Genomic DNA, 19,654 nt, shown 5'->3' with positions numbered 1-19,654 from the left:
TTAGAACTACATAATTTGTATTCATGTCCAGATGTTATTAGAATAATTAAATCAAGAAGACTTAGGTGGGCAGGCCATGTGGCACGAATGGGAGAGGAAAGAGGAGTTTACAGGATTCTTGTTGGGAAACCTGATGGTAGGAGACCTGTAGGAAGGCCAAGACGAAGATGGAGGGACAACGTTGACATGGACCTAAAGGAAATCGGTAGGGATGGAAAAGAGTATATAGATCTTGCTCAATATAGGGACAGATGGAAGGCCTGTGTTGCTGCAGCCATGAACCTTCGGGTTTAAGAAAGCTAGAGAGTTAGTTAGTTAGTTTAAAAGGAAGTAGCTATAAATGAGTAAATAAAAAATATTACGTGGCAGAGTGGTTAGCACAGCGCACTACGACGCCAGGGGTCCCGGTTTCGAATCCCGATCTGCACATGAGTGTTCTCTGTGAGTGTCCCTTCGTCAGTTTCAGCATTCGTCGCTCATGCTCATCTTCGCTTTCTGAACCGCCAGGTGTACAGCACCTGGCGCAGCGTTTCGCGTCCGAATTCCAGGAACAGGCAACTTACGGTTACCTGACCAAGTAGCGTTTCGTCCGAGGGCTACCATCCTAATAGTGTTTAATGAAGCAAACTCTTGCTAACACTCTTAAATGCTCCATCGAAGAAAATATATATTTTTTTGTTTTAATATTTCTTTCCCTCTGGAAATTGCAAATCTCACCTTCGTAGTTGACAGATAGTAAGAAAGTGTTGCCATCAGCCATGACTAAAATTTCTAGATCCAAGTTCACTTCCTCTCGACGATTTGTTTTGATTTGATTTGTTGTTTTAAGTCCACTTTATGCACATTAAGGCTAATAGGGATTGGACCTACAGTTTAAAGTGGGATCCGAACCACTTGTGCGTCCACCGGGTATCGAACCCGGGACCTCTCTCTCGACAATTTGTCTTGAGTCTGCACTCCGCTGTCTATGCAATGTAGTTTTAAAAGTTGTAAACCGAGGTATACTAGTCACCAATTCCATCGCTGCCAGTGGTTAGTCAAGGTGTGACTCATCATCAGCCAGGATCGAACAAAACGCAACTCATTAAACCGTCGCAGACGAACTGTAGCATTTTTCTAGAAATTTCGCTTTCGGACGAAACGCTACTGAACCGTACAGCAGTCCCAATGCCTACTCCAAGTTGCACAGCTGCTTTCGGAGCTCTTGGTTTGGAAAGGGGGTCGGGATGAGGAAAGGGTCTTGATTTTTTATACTGAAGCTCCTTCATTTCATTCTCCTATTTCTCTTGGTTGAATTTTCTGAGATACGGAATCTACCTCATTTTGCTTGTCATTACGTTTTATTGCATCACCCACGGTACGCTTACATATACTACTTAACATTTTCAATTTCCCTGTACCCTTTGGTTAGGTACGGTAAAAATAAATAGCTGCCATTCGTCAAATGTTGTATTTTTGTTTTTGTTACCCATTTTTCTCGTACTTCAGTCAGGGAGCAATGCAGCTACTGGTAACAAATGTAGTCAGGAAGTAGCATCAATTGTTCCTTCCCCGCACTGTAGTTGACCAGTAAAAAAAAACGATGTAAAGCCTCGTTTCTATTACCACAAATTTGCCGCGCAACATGACGCGCGGCATGCGACGCTGCATGTGCCAAGCATTTGTTGAAATGGAAATTGTCTGCAACATGCCGCGGCGCAAGTGCCGGGGACAAAATTGCCCCAACAATTAAGACGCACAACATGCGCCGCGGACAATGGAAACAGCCTGCAGCAAGTTCCTGGGGCATGCGCACTAGAGTAGAAACTAGAGTAGATTTAATAACAATGCAAAATCACTTACAGTCATTCTTACAAAGTTTTCGTATCCACTTTGAAGACGTAAGTCTCTCATCAACGAGTTATATGCTCCTTCCGAATTTCTTTTCGCTAGAAAACTTCTAATCCACCATCTAGGTCGTTTTCGCCTCTTATTTTTACAAGTTCATGGTACGCGCCTGCCATAACCACAAAACCCGCCATAGTTGTATTGTTCATCTTTACACAAGTTAAATCACTACCAAATTATTACAATACAAGAGAAGAAACACTGACTACTCTAAAGCACAATGGAACAACGCTACACTCAAGTCCTGCACTCCGGTGCTGTTGTAGGCGTATTTTGCAGAAGTAGTTTTGAATTGGAAACAGTGCACTGAATGACGCGCAACATGCGCCTGCACATGTTGCGCGTCATGGGTCTGGAACTTGTCAGAATGGAAACGTAGCTTAACAGAAACAGAAGGCTTTCACGATTTGTCTGAATATTAAAGTGATCTCTTTTTTCACACCCAAACATAAATAACTATTTTCAAATATTTAAACGTAACAGGGGTGTAAGGGGTGACCTTCCACGTATTACATCCAATCCTCAACTTCATTCCACGTAGTACGCCCTGGACTGCTCTTTCCAGACTAACGAGACTCTGGCGACTGGCCCTATGGCCAGTATAATTCTGTGTGTTCTCCTGCTTTCTGTCATATGCGCTGAGTGCCTCTTTACAGCCTCAGCTTTTAACCTAAGTCAGAATATTTTAATATTTCAGTTATGCGACATTACAGTTATGTTATTTGTTATGGTAAGGGGCTGCACCCCGTATAACGTGGCGGGTGCAAAATAGCCTAAGTGCTGACGCACCCAAAATTTTTAAAAAAAAGTTACATATAACTTTAAGAAATGCGTATAAATATTTCACCATCGTTTATATTTATGTACATGTTGTTAATTTTCAAATATTGTGAAGGAATGCAGCAAGATGCTACGTATTTGATTACTAATGTGAGCCACTGTATATGTTATGTTTTTATTTCATGAACAATGTATGGTCAAACATTATTTTGCAGAGCTCCGTGGCGGAGTGGTTAGCACAGTGCAATACGACGCCACAGGTTCCGAGTTCGGATCACAGCCTGTGCATTATTTTCTTTGTGATGTCCTTTCATCAATTTTGCCATTTCATCACCCATCCTCGTCTTCGCGATTAGCCAAAACTGGCATAAAACCAAATTTAAATATAACAAATCAAAATCAAACATTACTTGGCATGACAAGAATGGATAGGTTATTTTGAAGCTGCTGTTATTAAAAGCAAATTGTATGTAGCTTTCCTAGACAGAAGTTTCACACAGAGAAACTGATTGATTGGATAACGGCTGCGGATTCCTACTCGAGCAGAAAATATATATATTTCCATTTATTACTTACAACAATAGCAGACTGATTTCCTGCTAAATCAAAGAAAACTTGCATTCACAGTTACAAATTGACGTGTTGAATGAACTTAACTACAGATTTCTCTCACTCCAATTCTGATTAATCGAACAGCACACCACAACGTGGGTCATTATATATTTCCAGCTTACTCTCGAGTTCCTCAACTAAAAATAAATTGACTGCGAGACAAAAACTCCTCTCCGATAACACATTATATGCAGATTGTACGTAAGTTGAAATTCCATCATAATAATAATTTGAATTCTTCAAGTAGTAGCTACAAATATAATTTTTCATACATATTTTCTTAGCAAAATATGAAGTTCCTCACTTCACAAGGATAACATATACACAGTATTTCACAAGAGTTTTTAGTTCGAGCTAGTCGTAGGCCTAATATGAATATAAACGTCACTTCATTACTTAGTTAAAAAAAAAAGTGCCAGGCAATCAGAATTCAAGGGTATGCCTGAAACTATTTGTAGTATCTCATGTATAAAGGGGGCTTTTTAAGTAAAATGAAGGATACATACCACATGCTTTGGTCAATTCAGAGTAGTAGAAACGTAATTATACTGCATGTTGCAACTGAAACCGTAGCCTCGAAGGCCGAAGTCGTTTAGTAATCCATTCATACACTCGGTACGTACCAAACATTTCAAGTTCGAGTAGACATCTGGGCATGGCTGTTTTTTTTTATAACATCCCTTCATAGATTTAATATGATCATCATTCATCTTCATAGTCGCGATTATCTACAAGTGGCAGAAAAGCGATATAAAACATGAATAATACAAAAGTATAACAAACAAAAGAGGATAAAAGGATGAACTGAGTTTGAGTTAATTATAGGAAGTTTTATAAAATTACTGTTTCTTGAATAATCTTGTCCTTTGTTCCGATTGTATTTCTCAGTCACACGTTGCTCAATATCCATGTCGACTGCCGTTCTTGCGTTCTTGAAAATTACTTTCTTGTCTGTCTATGACCTTCTTTCAAACGTGGTAGGTAGGCGGGCATTCTGTCTGTTTCTACACCAAAAAGTTTAATGCACCTCCTGTCCAAGAAGACAAGAATTACTGAAAGTAATTTTCAAAATTGTAAGCGGATGAGGGCCCTTGTAAATGATAAAATATACTGTCATTTTATTCGCTTAGTTTTAAGAATCACTTTCCATACAATTCTTGCCTTCTTGAGAGTCCAATGGCCCTGTCTAGCTACAGACCAGTTGCACAAACGCGGTTTCGTTTGTTTCGTACAACAATTCCATCTAACATTTCGTTTCTACGCATTTTCTACTTGCCAAAAGTGCCTTTCATATCGCCCCAAGGCGTTGTCTACTCGGATGCTTCGTGATCGAAAGTCACGTGTACAAAGTTTCAGGATTCAGATTTTCCGATTTTGCGTGGTGCTGCTGCTATCAGTTCGGTTCGCCTTCTCAAGGTCGCGCAACAAGCAATTATTTTTGGTCTTCCGATAGGAGAAAGCTTGCCTCTCGCTTAGGTGGACGAACGATTGGCACGGATGATTTTTTGGCTCGACCATGGTTGGTCCTTTATGTTTCGTCCTTCAGCAACTTAATCTAAGCACGAATCATTCTCATCGCCAAACAACTGTATTTTTTTTTAAAAAAAAATGATGTAACACATGTAAACAGAGAGAGAGAGAGAGAGAGAGAGAGAGAGATGAGATAGATAGATATAAACGTTTTCCCTCAACAAACGTTTGCTTTGCTATCGTATAAAGTGAACGTACATGTTAAAATTCATCTTGCATAAATAATCAAATTAGAACAAATTCACATAAAGCGATTAAGTATGCAGAAAAGAAATATATTTGTGATAAATACATAGTTAATAAGTAAATTCCAATAACCAGAACTTTTGTCACGCCGAATCTTGTTTACGGATGTTTTCAAACGTTTTGTTTTACAATTTAATTTTTTCACTGACATCCAAAACGAAAATACGTATTATAACTTAGTGACTTTCAAGGGGTCAAAGTACTGTAATGTTAGTATGCTGCCGATCATAATTATGAGGCTTCTTCGAAAACGCCTTCGATAACGGTATTTGCTATTCGTAACGGATATGTGTATCACTTTTTCGAAACAGACTTTTGTGGAGGAAAAGAACTGTAACGTTACAAAAGGAACGAGCACAATTATACGAGAGACCTATGTTATTCTCTCCGGAACACGGCATCGGACACGGTATTGCACATCGGAACGTCTGTATCATACCAGCTATAAATAACGTTGTTGCTTTGAGAAAAGGAGTGTAACGTTTTTACAACCGTGACCTCAATTAAGTTACTGGTTAATTGTAACGTTACTATCACTTTCCACACACACTAAAGTTACTAGTCAATACGTGACGAACCTCTTTCTTACCCTGTAACGTTACTGGGTGCCGGCAATGGATGTAACGTTAAAGTGTCACGTGAAGACCTACTCCTTTAGAGATCAGTTATGGTTCGGTACCGTTATGCACACCTGTAACGTAATGTTCATATACCTGAGGTAACGTTTCTGTTCACGAAAAAAGTTATTCTGTTTCTGGTTGTAACGTAACGGAAACCGTAATTGAAAATACCGTTCCATTTCGTTACGTTACGACTCCCTGGTTCTGTCTCATACTGACGAAACGTAGCATTTTCCAACATCTCTCCCTGCAGATTCAAAGCATACTCGTGAAGATCTTTCATGCTATTGAAATTCTCACATATTAATCTCTCACGATACACAGGGTTACATTTACGCCGAATAAAATTAACCTTCTCTTCAACTGTAGCGGTGGATTTTGCCCTCTCGAACCATCTACCTATCTTACGAATACAGACTGCCAATGACTCGCTCTTTAGCTGAAAGCGAGAATCCAAGAATCGCTCTAATTCTCGTTCGTGATCCAACCCATGAAAATTCTTGAGCAACAAATCCCTGAATTGCACATATCCTTCAAACGGGCTTGCAAAATAAAAGAACTCCTTCGCCTCTCCTTTTAACGCTAACGGAAGGTGATGAAGCAATAATTCATCTTCATTTATGCCCAAACGTTCCCTGTATGCATCCAGTTCATCCAAAAATCATATATAAACTTCCATCCCTTTTTTCCCCCATTAAAAGTCGGTAACTACTCTAATGTCGTCTCGAAGAATCCTCGGTCTGTTTGTTACTGTAGCATTGTTTTCTGAACCCATTGTTGGCGTCGAATTAGTCGAATAGCGGACGACAACGTAGACTGAGCCTTTGTCAGCATTTTGACCCTTTTTCCAGCAACCGTTATTCAGTTTCCTTTTCTTTGCCTGTGTCCTTTCACACAAAAAATCCAAGGACGAGCCTCCAATAATTCTCTGTTCCGCAACACTCCACCCTTACCGGGCCGCTTTTGGCAGGAAAAAACCAAATAAACAACTAAATAGGCTCGTTAGTCCTGGGTTCCCATCCCGTTCCTCAGCAGAGCGCTCGGAACCAAAGAATCAATCACAGGCAAGAACTTCTGAATTAATGTTGCAGGGTGATTGCTGAAAACTCGCAGAAATGGGCTTTATACATTTATTTACAATTCAACAAAACAAGGCTCGGATTCTTCCAATCAGTGGCGTACGCAAGGGGGATATACGGGGTTTAAACCCCCCCTTGAGCTTTTGAAATATGAAAAATGCTGTGGAAAAAATAAAAATGACCAATTTATCACTGTCAAGGGCCTGCGGCAGTACTACTACTACTAATAATAATAATATAATAATAATTTGAATTATTATTCCCATGCGGCACTGAGAAAAGCACAGCATTCCAAAAACGCGTCTTTAAGAGTGAATGCCTTGAAAATAAACACGAATTCTTGAAAATAATATATAAGGGCAACTATGATTTTAAAGAGCAAAAAAGTTGTTTTGTATCTCGGCTGCAACAATGTTCAATGATCATGTATTTTTGTGTGTGAACAATGAGCATTAACTAAAGAAAGTTCTTGGTTCGTTGAACTTGGCTAATGTATAGACAATGACTAGGCCGACAAGAATAACTCAGTCACCAGTCCGCCTTCCCGCGGCACGTTTGAATTTCTGAATTCAAACGACAATAAGCTTAACTATTGTAAAATGTTTTGTTGGTAACAACAGTGAGACAATCCAGATGTGAATTATCGGGAATATTTATGCGGCGACAAAGCCGGAAAAATTCCAACCAATTCCGGGAATCGAATCCGGATCTCCCGCATGGTTGTCAGATGCCCTACTGACCAGACCCCCGCAGCTTCTTGGATGAGTTCCGTACTTTGATTATTTCAATTTATTTTAATATATTTTCTTGTTTTTTATGGATTTTCTTCACACTTAAAATGTCTCATCTCGTTCAGTAGACAATTATTTCGTAAGAAAGAAAAAATGCTCTAGAATTTGTTAAAAATCGAATTACTAGAAATTAATTTCGTTTTATTGCTTTCATAAATACTATATTTATGTAGATCTCTACTACTTAATAGTAGTAGTGGTATTAGTAGTATTATTAGTAGTAATTCACTTATTAATTATAAGTATTATTAATTAATTATGAGAATTATTATTTAATTAAAGTATAATAAAACAATGGTAATGTGAATTTGGAGAAAGTTTTAGTATAACCTCCCCCTTGATGAAATCTTGCTTACGCTACTGCTTCCAATAATTCTCTAATTTACATTATTTACATTCCTCTAACTTGAGCCCCACGGCAGAACTGCCAAGTGGAAGCTAGCATCGACGGAACCGCCTCGGGATGCTCTTTCTCATGGGAGGCCAATGGAGACCGAAGTTCACTCTCCCTTCTGCTATCCGGTTCATAAACACTCTCTCTCTTGTCCTCTGTCAGAGGACATATTTATACTTCCTCCCTCGTCGAATGGGGGAGGGCTGAAAGTTTAAATCTAATTGGCTCTTTTAAACTACACAGAACCATGGAAGAAACCCAAGCATACGGAATCATACACAAACACAAAAAAGAAACAAAAAACAAATACTGTTTGTAACGGGGTGGACCCGTTGAACTCCCCCTTAAATACGCCGGTTATACACATTATTTCCTTGTAATAATTATACATGAACTAAGTATTAATATGTACTGTGCAACTGATGTAATCTTCTCAGTGTATTTTCTCTTAATTGCCCAAAATTATTTGTTCATAACTTGCGCAACAGAAATGAAACACAAACTGAAATTGCTGTATGGAAAATAAAGTAAAATAGGCGTTATAAATAAAGTGAAAAATGTGAAAATTCGTATTTTGCACTACATAGGTTACCGTAAATGTCGATAAATATAGGCTAAGTTTAAAATATATATATTTTTGAAAGTTTGGTCAGCAACCAATCTTACAAGCAATATTTGACCTGAAAACACGCACGCAGCAGAACCCTTTCATTTATCTTGCACGAGAGCAGCAGGGATAATTCATGGAAGAATGATCATTACAAAGCATAGCCTTCCTTTCCACTATCGCTCCATCTTCCATTATTTAAATCTACAGATTTGTAAAACTGCTGCGCATATTCGCTCACCGTAGGCTACCCGCAGTAAACTGGACGCTCGAAGCAGACGACAAACGAGCTCTCTCTAAGTCGTGACGTATTAACATGGCGGGGTGTATTTTCAGCGCTACGCTAGCCTCGCAACTTCCGAAGTCTCGTTTTTGCCTTAAACTGGACGCAGAGAAACACGAGAACTTGCAGGGGTCATTTTTCCAGGGTGTAGTTTTTAAAATTGTTGTAAAAAAAATTAGTGGAAATGTCCATTCTCGACGTTTTCTGAATTGAAAATGTCTGGAACTTATCGGACATTGTTAGTTTTTGTACCAGAAGTTCAAAAGCAAGCACCTAAGATGGAAAAACCGTGTAGAAATTCAAGATTTCAAGAGCTTTGGGAAATTTCGAACATATCGCATCCCAAAAATTTCCCGATTCGAAGCATAGTTGAAGTTATTCTAATCTGTGGGAGGGCCTCCCCGATGGTGTAGTGGTAAGTTCGTCGCCTTGTAATCAAGGGGTCAAGGTTCGATACCCGATGGAGGCACAAGGCAAAGTGGTTCAGAATTCCACTTTAAACTGTAGGTCCAGTACCGATTAGCTTTTCTGTGCATAAAGTGGACTTAAAGCAACATTTCAATCAATCTAATGTGTGGAAATGTAAGTATAAGAACATTTTAAAATGCTATGTGACTTCCATGGTGAAAATCAAGCGTGTCACGGATTCACTCACGGGAGAAACAATGTGTTCTTCACAGAGGTTTCATCTACTGATCGTATTCGGCGCTGCAGTCGAAGAGCTAGCGAACGAAAGCAAGTCTCCGCGCAAGTGGTGACTCGAGGGGTTTCGACCAATGAACACATCTGAGGGCAAGGTGGTCGCTCGCGAACCACGATAGGTGCTGGAAGTCTATCCTCATACCTCGTGAATAGTGAGTACGATCTGCCGAATAAGTGGACCCGGACTTTCTTGTAAGTGTTATCATTTCTGAGTAGACTTTATAAGGATAGCTATACCATACCGCAGATTCGGAGAAATAGACAACGCCCCTCGAGGGCGAAAACTACTCTCTCACACCATCGCAGACTTTCTAAACAGTGTATTAATACCCCATCTAACATGACCGAATCAAACCATTTCATGGATTTAGAGCCCAATGCTCAGCTCGGGGATAACCCTGGTGCTTCTTTTTGCGATGATATCCATATTCCAGACTGTCATGATAAGGGCACTGGGAAAAGACTTTGCGACTCAAGTTCTGTTGAACGCGAGAGTGTAACTAACGTCAAATCCCGCAAAACTGCTGATATGATTGCGTCACAACATACTTACCCCACTGACCACCCAGGACCGTACGTGCGCCTCCTAGAAGGCACTCCACATGCCCAGCACATTAGCCATTTGAATGGAGGAAGTCTAGGAATTTTTTTTTACTAAAAACGACATCCCGATGGAACTTGTCGAACAGTGCGGGAAAAACCGCGTACGTGTCACCTTTCCCTCGGGCCAGGATGCCAATCACTTTGTTGAGAATACAACCACTCTCGTGAAGGTGGCGGTTACTGCTCGCGTACCCCTCTCACTTATTCAAAGGGAAGGGCTGATTTTTGGATATCACAGAAGACGACATCATCGACGGCTTGGACTCGGGTCCAATTCGGATACTGAGTGTGAAACGACAAAAAAAGAAGATCTGGGAGGACAATGGATCCTTCCATCTCGAAGATGCCCGAGTTATATGTGTCACCTTCAGCGGCACTCGACTCCCAGAATTTGTCATCTTGAATCGCGAAATCAAAGAGGCGAAACCCCGAATTCGCCCTGTTTTACAATGCAAAAATTGCCTGCGGTATAACCACACAGCGGCCCAATGCAGATCTCGAGCAATTTGTGGACATTGTGGGTCGGACCGGCATGAAGGACCATGTCTCACAGGTCCCAGCTGCATTAACTGCAAACAGGCCCATTCCGCCAATGATAAAACCTGTACCAAATGGCAAGAAGCAACTGACATCCAAAACCGTATGGCAATCGACAACATCTATTTTTTGAGGCTAAGCACAGAATTCAAGGAACATACATTGCGCCGTTAACTAAAGCAGAAGTGCTGCACTCGTTACACGACCCCCGGGCATACCCGTTATTAAAAACCCCGACCCCTAACACCCCTGCGAAACCTGCCTCACCCATAAACGCGAGACGCCAGTCTTTCCGACAAGCTATCCTCGCCCCTCCAGCCCATACGTCTGAACCCCTAACTAACATCGTACAATCAGAATATGACTCGCACCACAAACCACGGAACAAGAAACCGCATAATCCTATGCTCAAACAAACCAGCAACTATTCATCTAGTAGCTCAGCCACAGAGGAAGGTATTTGTGCATCCTTGCCTGTGGGGAAACGGACGTTTCCCAATGACCCCCCACAATTGCCGATACATCATCGAGCCACCCCAGTTCGGTTAACCACAAAAGTGTCCTCACAAACCTCAACCTCTGCACAAATAACAAGGGAGCAAACTCAAATTTACAACTCGATATTAGCAATAATTCCCAATCTGTGGGACGCAGTGCGGGACACAACAAATAAACACCGTCGAATTCAATTAATACATCAAATCCAAGCCTTAACATCCAACCTTCTGGCGATCCTAGAAGCCACACCTTGACAGAACCAGATTTCCAATAGATACCGGAAATGAAAATAATCGTTCAATTGAATGTCAATAGTTTCTCTGCAAGAAAATTGGAACTGATAGACTTAATTGCCGAATATCAACCCCAAATTCTCTGTTTACAGGAAGTTAAAGGTACCAAACATGAAAAATATCGCCTCGCGCATTATAATTTATACGGTACCCCAACCACCAATAGGGGAACTGTCATATTTGTACATGAACAAATACAACATACAGAGGTACCGATTCCGAATGACATAAGACTAGTACAAGATTTTCAAGCAGAAATTGTAGCCATTCGCGCTTCCATATTCCTCCGAACTTTCACGGTAATATCGATATACATCCCTTCCCATCCCAAATCCCAACGCATAAGCTCACGCGACCTCCAAGAACTGAGACAACATGTTCCGGGACCTATTGCCTTCCTAGGTGACTTTAACGGGCATCATTCAACGTGGGGAAACCCACATGATGACAGACTCGGTAAAGTATTAGACACATGGATTACCGAGAACAATCTCATCATCAGTAATGATGGAACCCCCACCCACTTCCCTCTAAACGGGAATCACCCCTCTTGCATCGATCTGACGATAACGTCTCCGGAAATATTCACCCAGTTCTCGTGGGATAAAGAAGAAGACGTACGGGGCAGCGATCACGCACCCATTTTATTAATCAGACGTCAATCTCCGTCCCGACACTCAAGTTTGGCAAACAGGCAGACTCCCCCAGTGAGGAGATGGACTAAGGCTTCCATTAACTGGGAGGCGTTCAAAGACACGTTTTCACGGATATATATACCAATCTTATCATTCCGAAATATCCATGTAGCTTACGATAATCTCATCAACACGATCACGGTCGCCATGGATTACAGTGCAACACGTACCCGATTTCGTACCTCGCCCAGATATCCATCATCAGTTGGTAGACGCGAGATTGCGAAACCATTAAAATCAGGAAAATATATCAACTTCGCACATATGAACGATATCGCACTCGTGCTAATTTGTTTGAACTAAAACGCTTGCAAGCGAAAGCCAAAAAAATATATCTCCAGGCGAAGAGAGCAGCATGGCAACATTTTTGCAACAGATTAGATCGCAGTGACAGTCTAAGCTCTATCTGGCACAAATTTAATACCCTTCATAAACCAACCCAAAGTAAGGTAAAAACGATTGACCTAACCTGGGAAAATGACTTCATTTCTTTCTCAACACCCTCTTCGGTTAGCTTTGGTTACAAACACGACGAAAGATTACATGCCTCATTCACAGATGACTTTCCTGCGGTAACCGCATTAGAACTCATCAATACTCTGGACTCACTCAAAAATACCGCACCGGGATATGACGGCATTACATATGACGTCCTTCGCCACTTGCCGGACGAAGGTCTTCAAACCATTGTCAGAATATACAATGAAATATACCATACAGGCAGTGGCGGATTAAGCTTCCTCGCCGCCCCTAGGCACAAACTTAATATGCGCCCTTCTCAAAAGAAAGTAGTAACTTATTTGCAGTAATTTTACAGGCTAATATAAAAATTAGTGAACATACTGAAATAAAAAACAGGATAAAAATCAATAACAAACTATTCATTTTCTGTATGTGCTATACCTAAAATTATGTAATGTATTGAGAAATTAAATTCACCAGTCATAAATGAAGCCGCTTCCGCCTCACTTTGGTTGCTGCAAACTCGTGTATAAGTTCTTCAAAGTTAATGTGTCCATCAGTCAAGATGTCTGCTTCGATGTGGAGAATAGATAACTCGTTCAGTCTTTTATTACACATGGTTGAACGGAGATAAGTCTTCAGTCTTTTTAGGGCAGAAAACGAACGTTCAGCTGAACAGTTTGCTACAGCAGTACACAAAAAACACTATTACTTAAAAATCTTGTCTTACCTGCTATGAGTCTTTGCGATTTAGAAAAATCGTTTTCAGCATTCTGATTAATTCCACGTCTTTGAACTCTCACTGTCACAATCAGGAACTCCAACGAACTGAGGGGACGCTGCCTCAGGTGCACTTTCTTCCTCCACTAAACCCACAATATTTTCGACATTTTGCATTTCGCAGAGTTCACTCGATGTAGCCGCTTCAACTTCAATTTTTTAACTGCTTTCAGAAATCACTTGTTCCTTTCTCCTAAAAAACGTGTCCACTGTACCAAGCTTTTTCTGTAAGGTTGCTTCTCTTTCACACTTTTCGTTTGCAAGTTTACGATAAGCCGCCCCACTTAACTTTGTTTGCTTCATGCTGCCTGCTGCATAAAAAAAAAAAAAAACAAATCGCAAACGCACTAGCGACAAATAAAACTGAATGCACCAGCCAGAGAATACAGTAAGACAGAAACTAGTTGCGGTCCACGCGAAAGCTGCACTCACTCACGCACTTATCAGCAGTGTATATGTGTTTATTTTTTTTAAGACTGGCATTGTTACAGATGCGAGTTTCAAACAATCAGTCTTCTTTCCTGCCTGGCCATTAACAAACGATTAGTGGGAGATCGAGGGGTATGTACTTATTTACAAAAACAAACCAACAAAGGCTGGGTGGCTTGCATTGTCATTGTAAGCGATAAAAGCCACAGCAAGGGTTAAAAACAAATTGATTGGCGCCTGAAGGAGGCAGAGCAGACAAAACATTTCTTGATTTCATCAAGGTTTATTTCGTATGAAGCCAAAGTGTTGCAAACCGTTGATTTGAAACATTGGTTTCATAGGTCTAAATTGTCACTGTGTACGTAAGACACTTTTTATTATTCTTGATATTCTGGAAAAAAGATTTGCCGCCCCTAGGCACGTGCCTAGTGGGCCTATTTGGTAATCCGCCACTGCATACAGGTATTATCCCATCAACTTGGAACAACCATATCGTAATTCCTATCCTCAAACCATCCAAACCCCGCAACAACGCACACTCGTATCGCCCCATTGTCTTAATTCCGGTAATAACTAAACTTTTTGAAAAAACCTTACAATATCGAATAAACTGGGCCCTAGAAAAACAACAGTTTTCCCCCCCAACACAAATGGGATTCCGGATCAATTATGGCAGTCAAGATGCCGTATCCACACTAACTGTAGCAATTCAAAATAGTCAGATACCTAAAAATTACTGTTTTAGCCTGTTCACAGATATAGAGAAAGCATACGATTCTGTTCATATACCAATACTCTGCAATGTCTTAGAAAAATTACAGATCCACCCTTCGGTGGTTAATATCATGTGGAACTTATATAATGAACGAAATCTTGTCTTTTGGTTCGACGATCGAGTAGACGGGACCCGCAAAGTTCGAACCGGAATCCCACAGGGAACCCCCCTCAGTCCCTTACTTTTCAACGTATATACTCAACACATCCACCACTTAGATCTCGCTGATTTTAAAATATTACAATACGCAGATGATTTATGCTGTTATAAACAAACATCGGACGCCACTCAAGGCATCCTGGCTCTAAAGCGAGCTATCACAGTACTTCGGGACAATCTCTGGAGTATAGGACTAACTTTTTCACATCCCAAATCTAACATAATAATTTTCAATTCTCGACAATCCCTTACCTATCCCAACAATATCTCACGTATACAAAACATACCTCTTGTAGAATCCTATAAATATCTCGGAGTTGTTTTTGACAGAAAATTAAATAACAAATGGAATAGTGTGTTGCGAAGTGACCTGGATCGTGACTGTGAAATTCTGTGGGTTGAGGTGCTTCTCGGCAAGAAAAACAAACTTTTCATCGGTTGTTTTTACAGGCCACACAAAACTTGCCCCGTAGCAGTTCTGGATGCTTGCTATGATTCTGTGCTGTCGGCATCCTCTATGGGCGACGTAATTCTTTTCGGAGACTTCAATCTCTCAATTTCATGGACAGACCCCACGCATGGCTTTACAAAAGACAAGAACGACACGTACTTCATGGATCATTTCATACATGGCCTCAGACTTCAACAGCACAATATGTTCAATACACGAAAAGACAATAACCTGGACTACATTCTCTCGTCACTCCCTTCAGCGCACATCACCCCTTCGAGAAACCTCATCCCTTCGGACCACGAATCGCTGGACGCTGTATTCTGGCTCCCGGACCACCTGAAGAGTCAACGACCTCCCACCCCTCGACGCCAATACCTTGTTTGGAGCAAAGCACCCTGGGGTGACATCCGTTCGGCGCTGGATTCCATTCCCTGGACAATCCTGGAGAGTGGAAGTGTCGACGAAGCGTGTGACGTGCTGACTGATGTGATTCATGCAGTGATGAAGGATTATGTGCCACTCAAAAAAACGAAATCAAGCAAATACCCTTCCTGGTTCGACTCTGAGCTCTTGCTTGCCCTTGGAAACCGAAAAAAGGCCTGGGATCTCTGGAAACATTTTCCTAATGAATACACACGGAAAACTTTCACCGACTTACGACGTCACTCTAAACAATTGCAGAAGACCAAATACAGGGAACACATCAGTGCTATCACGAACAATATCAAATCAAATCCCAAACGTTTTTGGTCACTAATCAACTCAAGGAGGCAAAATTCACGAATACCTTTGAAAGTAAAACATGACTCAGTATGCGCAGAGGGCCCTGACAAAGCTAATCTTTTTAACTCTTTTTTCTCCATAAATACAACCTCGAATTCACCGACTTCATTCCTTCCCAACCTCCATCCAGTTTGCTGTCACTCTCTAACATCTCTCTCCACGTCTCCAGAAGAAGTGCAATACATCCTATCTTCAACGCCTCAAAATCGCGCCAATGGTCCTGATGAAATCCCTTCTATTTTCCTAAAAAACGCTGCTTCTTCTCTCGCTATTCCCTTCTCTATTTTATTAAACAGATGCTTCAATGAGGGTACATTTCCAGATTCATGGAAAAATGCTAACGTGGTGCCATTATATAAATCTGGAGACAAGTGTGCCGTTTCTTCTTATAGGCCTATTTCCCTTCTTTCACCACTTTCTATCGCCTGTGAAAAAATAATAAAGGACCGACTCTACAAATTTACCTCTCCATATATAAATACAGCACAGCACGGCTTCCTACCAGGCAGCTCCTGCTTAACCAACTTAAGCATTTTATTATCTGACGCTGTCAACTCTATATCTGAAAACTCTCAACTGGATGTAATATATCTGGATTTTTCGAAAGCTTTTGACTCTATAAACCACAATTTCCTGCTTCATAAATTATCCCACCGTTTCAATATTCATGGAAACTTTCTCTCTCTGCTCAAGCACTACCTCCAAAACAGACAACAAAAAGTTGTTATTTCCGGAATGTCTTCTTCTTATCAAGCTGTATCTTCTGGTGTACCTCAAGGCAGTGTTCTTGGACCTCTTCTCTTCATCCTGTACCTTGATGATCTTCCAGAATATCTTTCCGATTCATGCAAAAACCTTCTCTTGTTCGCTGACGATTGCAAAATATATAGTAAAATCTCCAATTTCAGTGACATGACACTTCTGCAAAAGAATTTAGATTCTCTAATAAAGTGGTGTGAATTATGGAACTTAAAACTCAACCCTCAAAAATGTACCATCATGACCTTCTCCTTGAAGAAAAACACATTTAATACTAAATATTTCATAAAAAATAATTGTATTCAAAGAGTTGCCGCACAAAAGGACCTGGGCGTCATATTTGACGAGAAACTTTCCTTTTCTGAGCACATCTCTACAGTCACAAGGGGTTCAATGCGTATGCTGGGTCTTCTCTATCGTTTCACGGAAATAAACAACTTGACTGCCCTCAGCACCTTTTACAAATCTTTTGTGTCACCTAAAATTGAATACTGTTCTCCGATCTGGTCTATGGCATGCCCCTCAAATTCAGATAGACTAAATTCCGTCCTAAATTTCTTCCTGGCCATTGTTCGACACCGAATTCCGTCCACAAAACACTTGCAAAAGTCCATCCTCCTGCAAATGTTAAATATCCAAACTCCTCAAGAGAGACATAGACTGGCTGACCATATATTTCTACACAAAATAGTGAATGGCAACATCAGAAGTGGCCGTCTTCTTCAGGAAATTCACTTTCGTGTGCCTGCCCGCTCAACAAGAAGCACTCTACTTTTTGCTTCTCAGAAGCCGAGATTGTGCCTCATCCAGCGCTCTCTGTTTCATAGACTGCCCAGTGATTACAATAATCTAGGAACCGAAATAGACATTTTTGAAAATCTGGACAAATTTAGAAGAAAGTTAGCTAAAAGTATGTAAGTCTCTTAACCACATGTAATTTTTCTGTTATTTTTTTGTTGTATTATGTTATTATTTTTTTTGTCCTTATATTCTTTAAAATCGTTCCAATGTAAAATGGCTAACGCTGTATTTGGAATCTTCTATTAAATAAATAAAATAAATAAATAAATAAATAAATAAATAGCATACCTCAAAGCAAAGGGGGAAAAAAATATTAACATATTACGAAGCATAGCCACCACTAAGTGGGGGAGTCATCCATACATCATGTTACTATTTTATAAAAATTGCTTTCGTTCACTATACGATTACGCAGCCCCAGTATATGGCGGGGCGAATATAAAACTCCTGAATTCGTTAGATATATTGCAAAGACAGACATTACGTACTTGTCTCGGACTAATGCCTTCCAGTCCTAATGTGAGTGTATATCACTCACACAAAGACGGAAAAAACTCGCAGTAAAATTTTTACTTAAAACATGGGATACTCACCCACACCCTTTCAATAGAGAATTCGTCATCCAACGACAATGGGAGATCGTAAAGAGCATCGATCCCTAAAAACCCCGATATTTTTTCTTATACTGTTATTTTATAGATATCGAGGCATACCAGCTGTCCTTTACGCACGATCACCCACTTATATATCAACTAAATATCCCCATAGAGCCAAACCTAGATCTCCATTACGTCGACCGTGGGGCACATGGAAATTATCAAGAAAGATGGCCGGAGGCTACATTAATATATACGGACGGATCAAAAGACGATACCGATGTCGGTTCTGCATTTTATATCCCGTCCACGAATATAATTAGACAATTTAAACTACCTTCCGACGCGTCAATTTTTTCGGCGGAATGTTACGCAATTTATAGAGCATTACTTCATATCCTAACATCGGGCATTCCACAGTCTCTTATCCTGACAGACGCCCTGAGCGTGCTCCAAACGTTGTCCAGAGCTGGCAACGCAGCCCACAAACTTACGATTTTTCCCTATCTTATTCAAAGTGCAGCGTTACGACTTCGAAAACGGGGACAGAAAGTGACCTTCACCTACATTAAGGCCCATACCAATCAAAACAAATCCCACGATTTAGTAGATAACTACGCAAAACAAGCTCGGTCACTCGTACACGCAACTCCCTTACGATTACCTTATACAGACTTGCTCCCCCGAGTAAAAATGAAAATCCAACATGAATGGTGTACCCATGAAATCCAAATCACAACAACCTACAAGTGGAATGCGAATATCGGTACAAAACAACCTTGGTATCAATCTCTGAATCTACCCCGGGCAGTGATTGTGTTCACCTTGAGAATGCGCACGGGTCACGTGCTCGTGAATCAACATTTGGCAAGAATACACGCGGTACCTTCAACTTCCTGTCAATGCGGAGAACCCAGCCAAACAATAACGCATCTGATTTTCCAATGCCCCTTACGACAAGTTCATCGGGAAACGTTCTATTAAACCCTACTTCGATTAGATGTTCCATTTCCGGTGTCAATCTCAACCTTAATAAGTCAGCCTCGAGCTCCCACTATGTGGGCGCTATATAGCTTCGCACGGAAACACAACATCGCCACGTAAACAAACAAACAAAAAAAAACAACAACAACAAGGAAATCTTCAGTGTAACATACCCCACAGGATACCTCCCCTTAGTGAAAATCACGAGTGAAAGTGAATTGTGAAAGTGCCATAAGGGTTACCGAGGAAGAAGACACGAAGAAGTAGGAACACATCAATCAGTCCCGCTGGCTCGAAATCGCAAAGGATAGGCGGTGTGAGCCAAGAAACAGCAAGCAAGCAAGCTGAGGGCAAGGTAGATAGAGATTAGGTAAAGCCATCCGAAGATTGCCGATCTTGCACGAACGCGTGACGTCACCAGAGAGGGAATGAGCTCGGCTGAAGCAGACGGCCCCTAGCATTTATATGGGAGATTCAGAGAGCAATATATTATTACTTTTAGGAGGGGGAAGATA

At 40.8% G+C, this 19,654-nt stretch overlaps 1 protein-coding gene across 1 annotated transcript in view; it reads left to right on the top strand.

Annotated features, from left to right (window-relative positions):
• Nucleotides 1-9,704: 9,704 nt before the first annotated feature.
• Nucleotides 9,705-19,654, top strand: part of LOC146000454 (uncharacterized) — a 36,188-nt gene continuing 26,238 nt past the window's right edge. Inside the window, exon 1 of the mRNA XM_083138112.1 lies at nucleotides 9,705-9,723. The gene's annotated coding sequence lies outside the window, so the exon portion shown is untranslated. The remainder of the gene's footprint in view (nucleotides 9,724-19,654) is intronic.

The sequence above is a fragment of the Lepisma saccharinum genome, chromosome 16 (assembly GCF_977018435.1).
Source record: "Lepisma saccharinum chromosome 16, izLepSacc3.1, whole genome shotgun sequence".
Lineage (NCBI taxonomy): Eukaryota > Metazoa > Arthropoda > Insecta > Zygentoma > Lepismatidae > Lepisma > Lepisma saccharinum.
Note: the sequence above shows the minus strand (reverse complement) of the source record. Positions and strands in the feature narration are given on the sequence as shown.